The 15,370-nt window shown below is 37.9% G+C and overlaps 1 protein-coding gene across 1 annotated transcript in view; it reads right to left on the bottom strand.

The window, feature by feature from the left end:
- TBC1D32 (TBC1 domain family member 32) overlaps positions 1-15,370 on the bottom strand; it is a 332,745-nt gene that overhangs the window by 135,840 nt on the left and 181,535 nt on the right. The gene's annotated exons all lie outside the window — the stretch shown is intronic.

Raw genomic sequence — 15,370 nt, forward strand, 5'->3', positions numbered from 1 at the left:
AGAGAAAAATGTTTGTATTATAATTCTATCTCTACCAGCGACCATTATTTGTGACATTTTAAAAAATTCATAAAATGGAGCTTGGCTGTGATTCAGTTGTAGAACAACTGCCTTATAAGTATGAAGTGGCCAATCCTATCCACTAACCATTTCATAAGCTAAACACAAGCTCAGATCAATGCTGTGTATAATTCCAGTCACCACACAAAAAGTATGAAATTTCTAACATAGCACAACCAGGTATGTGTGAGCTCTGCAAACAGTATGTACACACCACAATGAAAGCAGGTGAAAAGTAGAAGTAAACCATGTGAAAATCACAATAAAACTTGCACTCCCTCATGAACCAAGAGTGTGTGACCACTACTTATGACAGACGCAACAATAAAATCAAGAAGATAAAGGCAGGTGGAGAATAAAAACACTGTATATTCAAAATGTATTACCAATTTATAATTATAATTCCAGAAAGTTTTATACAAGTGACTCAGTGAATATTTAGTTTAAGAAACAGTGTAGACAAAGATTTCATTATGTGCTGCCACGAATATTGCACCCATTTGTCATGCACTTTCAAGTGAAATTCAATAATTTCTTTTAAGCGTACTGCAGAATATTTCTAGTCAATCATTCCTGTCTTGAAAGCATTTTTACAGAGGTAATGAAGGGTACTAATAGAATCTGAATGGATAAAATATAACAGCTTTCTAAGCAACTTAATTTTTTTTTTTCATTATCAGACTAACACCCAAGAACAGTAGAGACAGGGCTAGGAATATTGCTCCATGGTTGGAAGCTGCCTCATGAGTTGGGGGAGAAGGCAGCTGGAATAGAGAAGGGATCACAAAGTCAGTGATGGTTGGAGGGATAGTTTGTAAACCATGCTACCAAATAAATAAATAAATAAATAAATAAATGTTATACATACAGTTTCATTCTTATAATCTAAAGCTCAGTTTTATATGGTCAGGGGAAAAAAGCTATGGGTCTCATCATACAATTCTGAATGCTATCATATATAAAGTTATATTTAATTATATAAATCATAATTTATGTAAATATTTCTCAATTTGAAATGTCACAAGAGACCTCATTTTAAAGCCATACAGTTTGTTACACGGATGAATGAAAATAGGCCAAATATATACAGACTTGCTCAAATATATACATAAGTCACAAAGAATGTTTTGTTAAAATAATGTGAAATTCTGATATTAGTACTAATCCATGCTCTTTGAAATGTCAAAAATAATTTGACATTTCATAGATCCTGTATCCAAAGCATAAAAATTAAATTGATTAAATCAAAGAAAAATGTTACTTTTTTGTTTGTTTAAGAGCCTACTTGGTGTTGCTCAGGACTTGCTGGCTCTATACTCAGGGATCACTTCTACCAGGCTCAGAAAAATCACATGGAGTGCTGGGAACTGAACCTGGTCTACTGCATGTAAGGCAAATATCCTACCTGCTGTACTACTGCTCCAATCCAGAAAATCATATTTTTAAATAAAAACTCAACATCTTTCCTCTAAACACAAGATGTAAGTTGATAATTTTGTTAAAGTCCATCATTAATGACAGTTTTAATGTTTAAAATATATTTCAAGAAATTAGATAAAATATAATTTAGTAGCATCAAAATTAAATTCTTGTGGCTTCCAGTCAAGTTTTTTATTACCTATTTCCTAAAAAACAAATTACTAGGAGTCCAGTGAGCATCACTAGAGGCACATAACTATAAATGTAAATGCCATTTTTTCTTTCATATTTATTTTCTTCTCTATGTCACCCTTTATACTCAGTATAACCCTGATTTTATAGCTACTGCTACATCATATCTTCTTTGTAATCATATCAATAAGGTAATTATAAATATAAGTCCTTTAGAGAATTTCATATTGCTCTTTCTAAATGACCTTCTATTTATAGGACCTATTACACCTTCCCCCTCCCTCTTTTTCTATTCAACTTCTCGTATTTTCTTGACTCCCTTCTCATTTGCTATTCTACTTTGCTAACTCATCAACTCATTCTAATCTAAAAACAAGGCACCATAATTGCAAACAGAACTGTGACAGCAGATGTGGTTTAAGTACTTGAATCTACCAGTCAATCATGAGAGCAACCCATTGGCCCAGTTCAGAAACATGAAAATAGGATTTGAGGCAATATAGAAATGCTGACCTGGAGGAAGTGTAAATGCAAACTCTGGAGAGACCGCGTGGACCCTACTGTTTATGTTTGTCTAGCCGTCAAAGGGAGTGTGAATCTTTCCATTTTCATTCCTCATAGTGACAACTATTTAGTAATCTGATATACTGTTAATTGAAAAACAGTTCAATCGTTATACTTCATATACTGAGGTGAGGGCTGGAGTGATAGCACAGCAGTAGGGTGTTTGCCTTGCACACAGCCAACATGGCCGACCCGAGTTCGATTCCTCCCCCTCTCGGAGAGCCTGGCAAGCTACCGAGAGTATCTCGCCCGCACAGCACAGCCTGGCAAGCTACCCGTGATGTATTTGATATGCCAAACACAGTAACAACAAAGTCTCCAGTGGAAACGTTACTGGGCCCACTCGAGCAAATCGATGAACAACGGGAGGACAGTGACCAACAGTGACTGGGTTTAAGAAAAAAAAAATACTGCTTTTCTTTTTTCTTTCAAATTTGAAGTTAACTGAGAAGAATGGAGTAGATAAAAAAAAAAAGAGCTCAAATTTCTTACTCAAACTGTCAAAATGACACTATTGCTGGTATCTGCTGTAGCTCACACAGCCTTCTAAAATGTCTTGCCTGAACTGAACACACCAATCTGATCACTTAAAGATGATCAACGGCTCCCGCTCCGGTGGCTGCTCATTAGAATGTGACTTAAAGGAGTTGACTTTGAAATAAGCTTACAATACACTAATCCAGGATTCTCTGTGCTTTTTGTTGCCAAGCATTCAATGCTAATGCTAAATGCGAATGCTAATGCTAATGCTAAAACATTGATCTTCAACCCCACTTTCATAAACACTCTTGATTTGGGGAAGACCACACCTGTCAGTGTCCAGCAGATCATACGTGGTGCCAGAAAGCAAAGCAAGGCCTGCCATATGCAAAGAAGTACCATATCTCTGGTACTATCTTTTCGGTTCTTCTTCAACACTTCACAACTGCAGATAGGTACTTATCCTGCATGACAGGTCAGGAAACAGCAGGTATAATCAGGCAGTAGACCAGTGGCTTTCAGCTTATCTACATCTACGGACCAGTGGTCAATGAATACTATGCTAAATTTTGTCAGAATGGGAAAAAATGCTATGGGTGTTAATGCAGCAAAGGTCTTAAAGATGGAGAATGAAACAAAGGCAAATAAAATAAAGGAATGGCACCATAGCATCATAACCAGCGAATCTGTAATAAATAAAAAGGAAGCACAGAATTAGGAGGTATGGTGCTGCCAGCAGGTCAACCTGTACCTGTGGGGCAAGTGCATCAGCAGCCTGATGGTGCCTTCAGGCTTCCTGATATCCCCAAATAGCCACTGTGCCTATGACCAGACCCCAACAACTTGGGACCAAGTTTACCAAGAAACTTAATTCGCCAAAAAGTTAGGTATGTGGGAGCCAAACCCACAAACCACCTCTGGCTCAGCTATACAAACTCATTTATTGACCTTACTTCAGAGACTCATAGATAAATCTTGAAAGAGATCAAAAGCCACAGTCAATCTCAGACCCATACATGGCTGAACAGACTGGGGTAAGTCAGAGGGGGGTGGGTTGGCCTGGTGGCCCATCTAAGCAGAGCCCCCAGCAGCCACTTGCTTCCACAATCCAAAATTGCCGCCATATCCCCAGCCTCACTCCACCGTCTCATATAGACCTTACCAAATTATAATCTGCTGAAAATTGTGGTATGCGGGTTTTGTGACTGAAATTTCCAAACTTTCTCAGAGTTGGAGTGGGCTACCTTCCCCCACTTCCTAATACACATGGAAACATTGTCAGTCACTCCCATGAACCAACTCCACCACCCTGTAAGCTCTACTGCTGGCCTTAGTTTAGAGACCCCCTAAACACATCTCAAAAGAGATCAAAAACCGCAGAAAATTTTAGACCCATGAATGGCCGGGGTAATTTGGAGGGTGGGGGGGAAGGGTTGGCCTGTGTCCGCCAAACCAGAGCCCCAGGCAGCTACTTGCTTCCACAATCCAAAATCACCGCCATACCCCCAGATTGACTCCAATGTCTCAAGATGGACCTCACCAAAATATATAATGTATATATAATATATATTTTATATAATAATAAATAAATATAATTTATACAATAATTATATACTAATTATAGAATAATTTATACATAAATATATTATATATTATATATAATATACAATAATCTGTTGAAAATTCTGTAATGTGGGTCCTAGCACACTAAGAGCCCTGATCCAGAGACACAGCAAGTCCTGGAACACATCACAGTGGCAGAGATCTCTCTGGACCCTATACAGAGTCAATTTCACCAGGGCACCCCAGATGGAGCAGGTGCAGTCTCCCCGTCTAGTCCAGATGGAATCCCTGTGACCAAGAGCTTCCAACAAGCAAGGTCCAAGGTCCAAATATGCGGATTCCAGGACTGAATCTCCAGGCTACCCCTTCCCGGGTCCCCGCCTACCCAAGAGACTGGCTGTCATGCCCACAATTTGCCTTCGAGTGCCAAATTAGCACACCACAGTCCTGGCCCAGAGACTCCCAACTGAATCCCAAAATGGATTAGTGCCAGGGAATCCAACCAGTTACAATCTAGAAATTTACATTTAAAAACGCGGCTGTACAAGCTCTCATGATATTTAGAATAAGCAATGAAAAATAAATTATCTAGTGCTTGCCCCTAGCACACAGGCTTGAATGGTGGTGGGAAATTTCGAAAAAAACATAATGACTAAAATTAGAGAGAAAGTACTGGGGAAATTGTCTGCCATAGAGGCAGGGTGAGGACTGGGATGTTGGTGGTGGAAAATGTGCACTGGTGGAGTGATGGGTATTTCATCATTGTATGGCTGAATTTCAAACATAAAAGCTTTGTAACTCTATCTCATGGTGATACAATTAATAAAAAAAAAAAAGTAATGTGGAGTTCATGCCCAATTCAATAAGATTAATCAATGGCTGAAGAAATAGTAGTACTCCTACATTATTGAAAATAAAAAGAAAGCATATAATTGTATTTCTCAGAATTTATCATCATAAAAATTATGTTTGGTTTATGATCATGACAGAGGAAGACAACAGATGAGCCCTCCTGCTGTGTGCATTAAAAATCTGAATGTATGTATCTAATAACTGCTTTTCAGGTACTGTCCAATAGGCAAATAGAGTGAGTACCATTGCGTGATAAAAGGGAATCTCAAGAGTTGAACTTCAGAACTGGCCCTCAATTTTTGTTTACTTTTTTTTCCAAGGAACTTTTAATTTAAAAGTTAAAAGCAGGCAGCAGGATGGCAAAGAATTAAAAAAGTGGGAAAAGTCAAACTGCAGGGAATAACAAGGTTAAAAATTGTAAGGAGATAAAAAGTAGAGAAACAACTCCAAATAGTGGCATAATATTTGGCAACCTGATTGCAAATAATCAGCTATGCATCTAAAGAGAGGAACTCTACAAGGGTATACAAATGAACTATAGCCAGAATATGCAAAGGTTGAGGTTATATACAATTTCAGAGTGAAAAATCATCCTTAATTTGTAGAGTATTACATTACCCTGCCAGCAATTAACGCTGAACCTTAATATCAGAATTAAATTAACTATAAAATGAAGGCATCTCTATACCAACCAAAACAAAAATTAAAACCAACAAAAAATCAAACCGACCTGACATAACATCATGTCAAACAATGTCCTCTGTTCTTTAAAGACAGACAACAAAATCCAGCACTCCATACAGAACAATATCCAATGTTCAACTTTTTTTTTAAATCACTAACATGATAAAAGGGTAAAATGTGACTCAAAGTCAGTGAATAATTTAATTATTAGATTCAGAAAGAACTAAAATGACACAATTGCACACTCAGAAATTTTAAAGTAGTGATTTTTATGTACAAGAAAATATTACTTTTAAAGAGTAAATGTCTTGGGCCAAAGAGTATAGCAGGTAGGGTGCCATATAGGGTTTCCAATGCTTGCCAGGAGTAATACCTGAGTATAGAGCCAGGAATATGCCCTGAACATGGTACAGTGCAGAATATACACCCCTTCCCCCCCAAAAAAAGTGAGTGCCTTTTTAAATTTCAAATATTATACTAAAATCCTTCTTAGTTAAAAAAAACAACCTAATACTACATATAACAAACTGAATGAGTCACAAAAACATCATGGTCAAAGAGAATAATGAAAGCTACTCTACAAATAGATTACATTTTGTGCTCAGGGGATATTTTTTCAATGACTAAAGACATTTCTGGTTATCACTTCAGGGAGGTAGGGTGGGGTTACACAGAAAGTTCTACTGATATCTAGTAGGCAAACACCAGGCAGAGAAATATTTTTTTTTTTTTGCTTTTTGGGTTACACCTGGCAATGCATAGGGGTTACTCCTAGCTCGGCACTCAGGAATTACTCCTGGTGGTGCTCAGGGAAATATACAGGTTGCTCGGAATTGAACTTGGTTTGGTGGAGTGCAAGGCAAACGCCCTACCCACTGTGCTATAGCTCCAGTTCCACTGAGAAATATCTTATAATGCACAGGACAGCATCTGTCTGGCAGAAAGTAATTACACAGCTCTCAAATTAAAGTGCTGAGGTTGAGAAATACTAACTTATAGTCGTAGGACAACACTCAAATGTTTGCCAACAACTAAGAATTAAGCAAAGTTGACCCCTAGGGATAAAAGGCAACTTTCATGGGATCATGAATATCACTGTCACTGCCCTCCCGTTGATCACTGGTTTTGCTCGAGTGGGGCCAATAATGTCTCGATTTTGACACTTGTTACTCTGTTTGGCATATCTCCGTTATGACACTTGTTATTGTGTTTGGCATATTGAACACATCACGGGTCGCTTGCCAGGCTTTGCCATGCGGGTGAGATATTCTCAGTAGCTTGCAGGGTTCTCCGAGAGGGGCAGAGGAATCGAACCTAGGTCAGTTGTGTGCAAGGCAAACGCCCTAACTCAATGCTACTTAAGTAAGTTACTAAAAAACCTTCTAATCAGACTAGTATCAATGAAATATAAATAATAAGAGATACCAATAAATTGGTATCAAGTTACTGAAATTCAGTAAAATCAAAGTACATATATAAAAATTTTAGTTGTAATAACAGTATTAAAGTTATAGAATTAAGTTAACTTAGAGTATTAATTATAATATTTGGTATAATATTTGACAGAGGAACCCAGGTATGTGGGACCTGTGGCTAAGATCTCCAAGCCTGCTTGGATAGTGACTGGGACTACTTCACCCAGGTCCCCAGTTTTCCAGTAGCTTGGCTGTCACACCCACCAGACCTCCCCCCCTACCCCCACTGCCGTACCATGTAATCTCATCAACGGCCAAGATCCAGAGACGTTAAAATAAAGCACCCAGAAGAGAGCAATGCAATTTTTTCCTGGTGCGCAGGGCTGATCAGTCGACCAAAAATTTGCTTTTGGTAGACATGGAACACTTGTAAAAGCATTAGAGGCCACCCCAAAAGCCTCTGTCCCTCTCGGTGAGCCTTGCAAGCTACCTGTGGCGTATCCAATATGCCAAAAACAGTAAGAAGAACAGGCCTCATTCCACTGACCCTGAAAGAGCCCCCAATATGCCATTAGGTTAGGCGGGCATGAGACAGAGACGAATGGAGTCGTTACTGGCATCTGCTCAAGCAAATTGATGATCAACGAGATAAGTGATAGGTGACAAGAGTATTAATAAATTTGGAGCATAAATCCACATTTCCATAATATTTCTGGCTACTCTAGATAAAATCCAGTGTCTTAAAGTGAAATTAATATTCTTTATTAGATTAAATGAGCACAGCGGTAAGGCATTTGCATTGTACGTGGCCCATGCGGCCAACCCGAGTTTGATTCCTCTGCCCCTCTCGGAGAGCCCGGCAAGCTATGGAGAGGATCTTGCCCTCACGGGAGAGCCTGGCAAGCTCCCCGTGACGTATTCGATATGCCAAACACAGTAACAACAAGTCACACGATGGAGATGTTACTTGGGCCCGCTTGAGAAAATCGATGAACAGCGGGAGGACAGTGACAGATTAAATGAGAAAAATTCTCTTTAACAATGAAAAAATCAGTTTTAATTGGCAATATTATATATAATATCCATTTCTAACTCACAATCCCACTTTTTAAAAACTACAGAACATGATTTCTGGAATCAGATATAATTAATTTTACAATATCAATTATTTAGCTGTAGAATAAAATCACTACAGAAAACTGCCACTTTCTTTTTATAAGAAAGGTTTTTTAGAATAGCTACAAAGATAGAGGATTTATTCTTCCTCTCAATGCTCCTTCAGGCCACTATGTAGACAACTAAGGCAAATTGAAAGAGAAAATAAAGAATCTATTTTAAATCCATTCTTGACAATGTTTAAATCTACTAACAGAAGAAAATGAGAATCAAAGAAAATACCAAATTTCATATTTACAAATTTCATGAACCATAGCAGACAATATTTTCCAAATTTTTATACGCTTTGTTATGGTGAATATGATCTTTTTTTTTTGTAGGAGTACTGCTATTTATTCAGACACTGATTAGCTGATTGAATTGTGAATGAACTCCACCTTACTTTTTTTTCCCCATTTTTTATAATTTTATTTATTGAATCACCGTAAGAGCAGTTACAAAGCTTTTGGGTCTAAGTCTCACTCATACAATGAAACACCCGTACCTTCACTAGTGCCCATTCTCCACCCCCAACAACCCCAGTATACCCCCATCCCACACCCTCCACCTGCCTGTGGGGCAGATGATTTCCACATTACTCTCTCTCTATTTTGATCACATTCACTATTTCGACACCAGACCCACCATTATTTGAGATTTTACCCCAACACTCAGATCTGCTGAAAAGGCAAGAATAGACAATTTGTGTTCTATTGCTGGTTATGAATAACATATGATGTCATGTGGCTGCAGTAGGGCCATGTGGTTTTGAAATTCCAAAATTTTAACACTTAAATCTGGAGGGATTTCTGCCAAAAGCCACTGGGTTTAGAGATCTGCTCCTGAGTCTCTGGGATCATGGCCGTTGAGCAGCTTGATGAGGAGCCAGAGAGGCCGTTCGTAGGCGATGACTTGGGGTCTCGTTAGGGTGGGGAGGACAGGCCCGGCTCCTCCTTGCCATCCCGTGAGCCCCAACAAGTTTCGTCACTGCGGGCCCAAGCCTGACTGTCCAATGGCCTCTGGAGGGTGACAGCCACCAAGTCACCAAGAGGGAGCAGGCGGAGGGACAACACCCTTTCCTCCCTGGGGTGGCCCGGCGACAGTAATGTACTGTGGAGTCCGGATGCATTTCTGCCAAAAGCCACTAGGTTTTGAGATTTGTTTCTGAGTCTCTGGGATCATGTCCGTTAAGCAGCTTGATCAGGATCCAGAGAGGCCATTCGTGGGCGATGACTTGGGGTCTCGTTGGGGTGGGGAGGACAAGCCCGGCTCCACCCCCATCCCGTGAGGCCCTGTGTGTCTCGTCACTGGGGGCCCAAATGTGACTATCCAGTGGCCTCAGATGGATGGTGGCCTCTGGGCCGCCAGGGGGAACAGGCCAAGGCACGAAACCTATTCCAACCTGGGTTGGCCCAGCACCGGTAGCCTACTGCAGAGACCAGACGCATTTCTACCTAAAGTCACTGGGTTCTGAGATTTGTTTCTGAGTATCTGGGATCATGTCCATTAAGCAGTTCAATCAGGAACCAAAGAGGCCTTGCCTTCAATTATATAGCTGAGCCGGAGGTGGTTTGTGGGTGTGTTTCCCACATACCTAACTTTTGGCTGTTTACTTTCTTGGTAAACTTTGCCCCAAGTTTTTGGGGTCTGGCCAAAGGCACAGCAGCAATTTTGGGGTATCTGGAAGTCTGAAGGCGCCATGAGGCTGCTGATACACTCGCCTCACAGGTACAGATTGACCTGCTGGCGGCACCATACCCCCATGAATATGATCTTTTTACATTTAAAATTATTATAAAATTTTTCTTAGAAATTCTTGTCTGAAAATCATTAATTTTACAACAGTTAAAATATTTTAAAAACCTTCAGGTTCAAGACAGTTTATATATTTCATGGGAAACATATAAGTATAGTATCAATGCAAAGGAAACATTTTATTTTCACAGAAAACATCTGGTACTTCCTTTAGTAGGATGTCCCTAATTTTTAATTTGTGCTTTATACATAATAACATAATATGTTCCTTCAAACAGAATAAAACAGATGGAAGACTTTACAAACTAACTAGTAGCGGATTCCATTCTACTGCTATTGCTACTATTACTACTACTACTATTACTACCACTACTGCTATTCCTTAATAATAGCATATTCATTTCTATAATCAACCTCCTTTTTTTAAACTTAATGCTTGTCTGTGAAGTATTTGCTTTTCCTTTGTATTTGTTTATATTCTCTTCTTCCATATAGGCTAACAAGGTCATTTAGCTCTGTTATAATAAACAAAACAAAAATAGTGGTGACTATGAAGCTACTGCACAGACAACAATCATAGAGAATTTGGGCATCTATCCATCTTTCAATTCAACAGTAACAGCTGAAGAGATTGCACAAGAGTTAAGGTGTTTATATGCATGCAGCAACTTCTGTACAATCTGTAGCACTATAGCACTGACCTCCCGCTGTTCATTGATTTGCTTGAGTGGGCACCAGTAATGTCTCCATTGTGAGATTTGTTGCTATTGTTTTTGGCATATCGAATACTCCACGGGGAGCTTTTTAGGCTCTGCTGTGTGGGCAGAATACCCTCGGTAGCTTTCTGGGGCACTTCATGAGTGGAGGAGGAATGGAAGTCGGGCACATCAGCTCTTATCACTGCTGATGCACAGGTGCTGCTGGTCTCTCAGGCCTGAGAGGAGGAAAGCAGCTCCTGACTTTCAAGCTGTGATCCCAATGGGGCTCCCAGGTAGGATGGAGGCGATGGTTAGGCCACTCAGTGGCTGTGCCTGAACACAAACAAAATCTGAGTAGGGACCCAGCCACAGACTAACAAATCACAGGAGTCTGGGCCCACGTGAGTGACAGCTGCCTTTGAACTAATTATTACTTTATTATTGTTTTTATTTTTTAAATTGTTTTGCTTTTAGGGTCATACTCGGCGATGCTCAGGGGTTACTCCTGGCTCTGCACTCAGGAATTACTCCTGGCAATGATCTGGGGACCATATGGGATGCTGGGAATTGAGTCAGGGTTGGCTGTGTGCGAGGCAATCACCCTACCCACTGTGCTATCACTCTAGCCCCATGAACTAATTATTACTTTAAAGCCACTCTCTAAATAAGAGATGAGAAGATGCATTGTGCCATTAGTCCTTTGGACAATCTATGGCATGCATATGATCACCCAAGCTCAAAGAGATATGATCCCTAAACCAAGAGCCAGGAGTGAGTCTGAGCACCATTGGATGTGGCCCAATCCGCCCCCTCCCAAATAATAATAAATTTTGAGGCAACTGAATTTTTACATCTTTATACTATTTGAACAATTTCAGGCTCTTAACACATGCTATCTGCATTTATGTGGATTATTTATCACTATGTATGTATTATTACTTTCCTATGTTTTCATATGTGATGATTAAGAGTCTATTACAGAAGATAGTAGTGGAAAAAACCTTTCTGTTTTGTTTTGTTTTGTTTTTGTGCCACATAGGCAGTGTTTACAGGTTACTCCTGGTTCTGCACTCAGAAATAACTCCTGGCAGTGCTCAAGGAGTCATATGGGATGCCAGGAATCAAACTGAGGTAGTATTGTTGTATTGTTGTATTATTGCTCTTGCCCCATGAAAATATTTTTTAATTATTTATATTGTTCTTGTCATTCTTGTTTACCTAAAAGTAACCTATTTTCTTGGTGATATACATGCTTATTTTAAATATGGGTAAAAATTATATGAAAATTAAAATATTTCTAATTCAGAGCAAAATAGCTTGATCTTTAAATATCTCAACAGCATAAGATTTACAACAATCACAATCACAAAATCACAAATCACAAATCATCCTGTTATTCGTCGATTGCCTTGAGCAGGCCCCAGTAACGTCTCCTTCATCCTGGCCCTGAGGTTATATTCAAGGCTCTTTAGGAGAATGAGACCCATCATTGTTACTGGTATTTGGCATATTGGGTACGCCACGGGGAGTTTGCCAGACTCTGCCGTGTGGGCAGGCTACATTCGGTAGCCTGCCAGTTTGTCAAAAGATTTACAACATTGAGGAAAATAAAAACATAATCTTATACACCAAATCCCTTCAGTTAATGGAATGATGTCAAATGAAAGTCATTTACTATTATCTCCAGAAAATAAATCTAAAATTAAAGATTAAAAATAATACAGAGATAACAAGAAAATGCTTGACTTGATATGAACGTCTAGCTAAGTGATAAAAGAGAAGAATTGGTCATCAAAGATACTTTTAAACTGGTTATACGTATAGACATAATACAAAAGTCCTTTTTGGGAGGACAGATGCATCTCAGTGACAGAGAACAAGTATCATGAACACTTTAAAAAAGGTTTCAACAAACAGAAAATCATATGAATAATGCATTATGCTGTATATTGTATATTATAGTGTGCAATGTTTTTTTTCAAAGCACTTTCAGTGTTTGTTTCTATTGGGTTATATTTTTGGTTGATTGGAGGAAGTTTAGTCCTGAAATTTTCATAATTTATCAGAGTAGTAATAAGGACAGTTTATTCTAATTTATAAGTTAGTCCATGTTCACTGCTTTATCACAAAATGAAATTACCATTATTTGTCCATCTCATGCTCCCTCTTCCACTCTTAAGAGTCAGGGATGTGGCTCATGCCTTTGTAACTGTGAAACTCTGAGTTCTATGCCTATACTGGTAGTATTCCAAGTCTCAACTATTTGGGTTGTAATGGGCTTGGGACAAGTCATCCCCAAATATGCCACTTTGGCATATTAGTTGTTTTGAGTTTAAGTTACTTAAGAATCATCCAGTTCAAAAGAACACACTGTCCCTCATCTGTCTCTGGAAAAACAGAAAATAAATGGTATATGTTAAAGATCAGAAAGTACAGGTGCCCAAAACGTAATTCAGGGTAGAAAAACATATGTAAACCAATGCTACTTCTTCAGCAAGTAGTACACAGGTTCAAGTTCCTCCATCTAGTTAGCTCTTCTTAAATGTATTGTTCCCTGGTCAAAAAATGACTACCTGCTATTGGTCATTTCTTGAAATCTCTTACGGCTCTTATATGTATAAGATTAAGTGTCTTTTCTTCTCTCAATCTTCTGTTATTTTAACTACCAGGAAAACTAAAAGAAGCTGATAAAGGAAAGGAAAACTATAGCAAGCTCAGTTCTGGGTACTTATTATTTCCATACTGTGTCTCTTTATATACCACATATGAGAGAGATCATTCTGTACTATTCCCCATTTAAAATTAAAAAGACATAAAAATAACTCATCAAGGGCAATCGCATCAACTTAATGTTTAAAAAAAAATCAAAAGTGTAAGGAAGAAGCTGTGTAAGTGAATAGAGTTAAAGTCGGTAAGGACAGAAAATGAACTATGCAAAATTAATATAAGGTTATGAAAATTATCTTGTTAAAAGGGCAATGTTTAAATGACAAAATAAGAGTATCTGTAGGCTAAAAAGGTTACAAAGGCTAAATGTCAAAATCTTTTAATGCAAGTAATTTAAAACAGCATTATTAGGGCTGGGAATTTGTTCAAAGGGCTTTGCTCATGCTTTGCAAGCAGGAGTCCTATATTTGATTCCAGTACAACATTGCTTTTGAACCAGAGTTTGTAGTTTCCTCCCCCACCCAATTAGACTAAACTTTCTTCAATACTAGCATGATAAATTATGCGAATTTTAGGATTAAATTAAAACATCTTATTTTGACAAAGTAAAATATATCATAAAATATAATCATATATAAGAATGTAATTACATCATAAGGATGAAATTCCACAAACTATTAACTTTATTCCTTATTTCTCAACATTAAAAATTCTATGTACTTTAGTACTCTTACTCTTTAGCATCATCTCCCATTAGAAACTTTATTATCAGCATTTGTCTTCTTATTGACCAAATCATATGCAATGGTTATTTAACTCATCTTTAAAGAGTAGTAGCATAAATAGCAGCTATAAAAAAAGACCAAAAAAGATATCAAATAGGGATTGGAGCAATAGCACAGTGGGTAGGGCATTTGCCTTGCACGCCGCTGACCCGAGTTCAATTCCCAGCATCCCATTTGGTACCCTGAGCACCACCAGGAGTAATTCCTGAGTACATTGTCGGATGTGATTCCCCCAAAAAAGGATATCAAATAAATATATCTATTACCCAAAATTTTAATACATAACCACCACAAGGGTAGCAATTTTACTTGTACTCTAAAGTATCAATATACACAAAAAAATATAGATTTCATTGAGTGGCTCAGATTCATGGTTCTAGTCTAAAAACAATGTGAACCTTACTGACATCTAAACAAAACACTGAATCTGTGATCCAAGGTATACATTTATACTGAATTGATTTAGAGCTGAAAATATAAAAGTGGTAGAAAACAAAACCTACTGTGTTTTTCAACATTGCATAACATCCTCCTTCCTTTATTCATTTTATTTTTAGAAACAATCATTTCTTAGTAAAGCAAAAAAAAACAAAGAACTATGCCAAAATGTATTTTATTTCATATAGGTACAGATACAAACTTTAAAGAGAGCTGTTTTCTCAGAGAAATGCAGTCACCTAAAATAATTTAAAATATTTTGAATTATCTGGCTGTAAGACTTTAATATTATTTGATACATTTTATTAAAGGAAATGATTATAAGACTGTAGAATTTACTCTTTTGTATAGTATTTTAAAGAATGTTTTGCCAGCCAGAAAATCAATTTCATATTAGATAAGGAGAAATGTAGTAGAGGAAGCAGTAAAGATTTGAAGCTATAAAAGATTAAATTTGAAGTAATCACAGGACAAAGGCTGTGACTTTTTTCCTTTTCCAAATGTGAAATTAGATTTACTGCTCTCAATACATACCTTTTATGTGCTATAAAACATTAAGTATAACTTTGTAAATGATACAATAACTACAAAGTTGTATACTTTAAATGACATACACAAAATTCTAGCTCTAGGAGCTTTCTAA

This window comes from Sorex fumeus, unplaced genomic scaffold (genome assembly GCF_029834395.1).
Source record: "Sorex fumeus unplaced genomic scaffold, SorFum_2.1 ptg000054l, whole genome shotgun sequence".
Lineage (NCBI taxonomy): Eukaryota > Metazoa > Chordata > Mammalia > Eulipotyphla > Soricidae > Sorex > Sorex fumeus.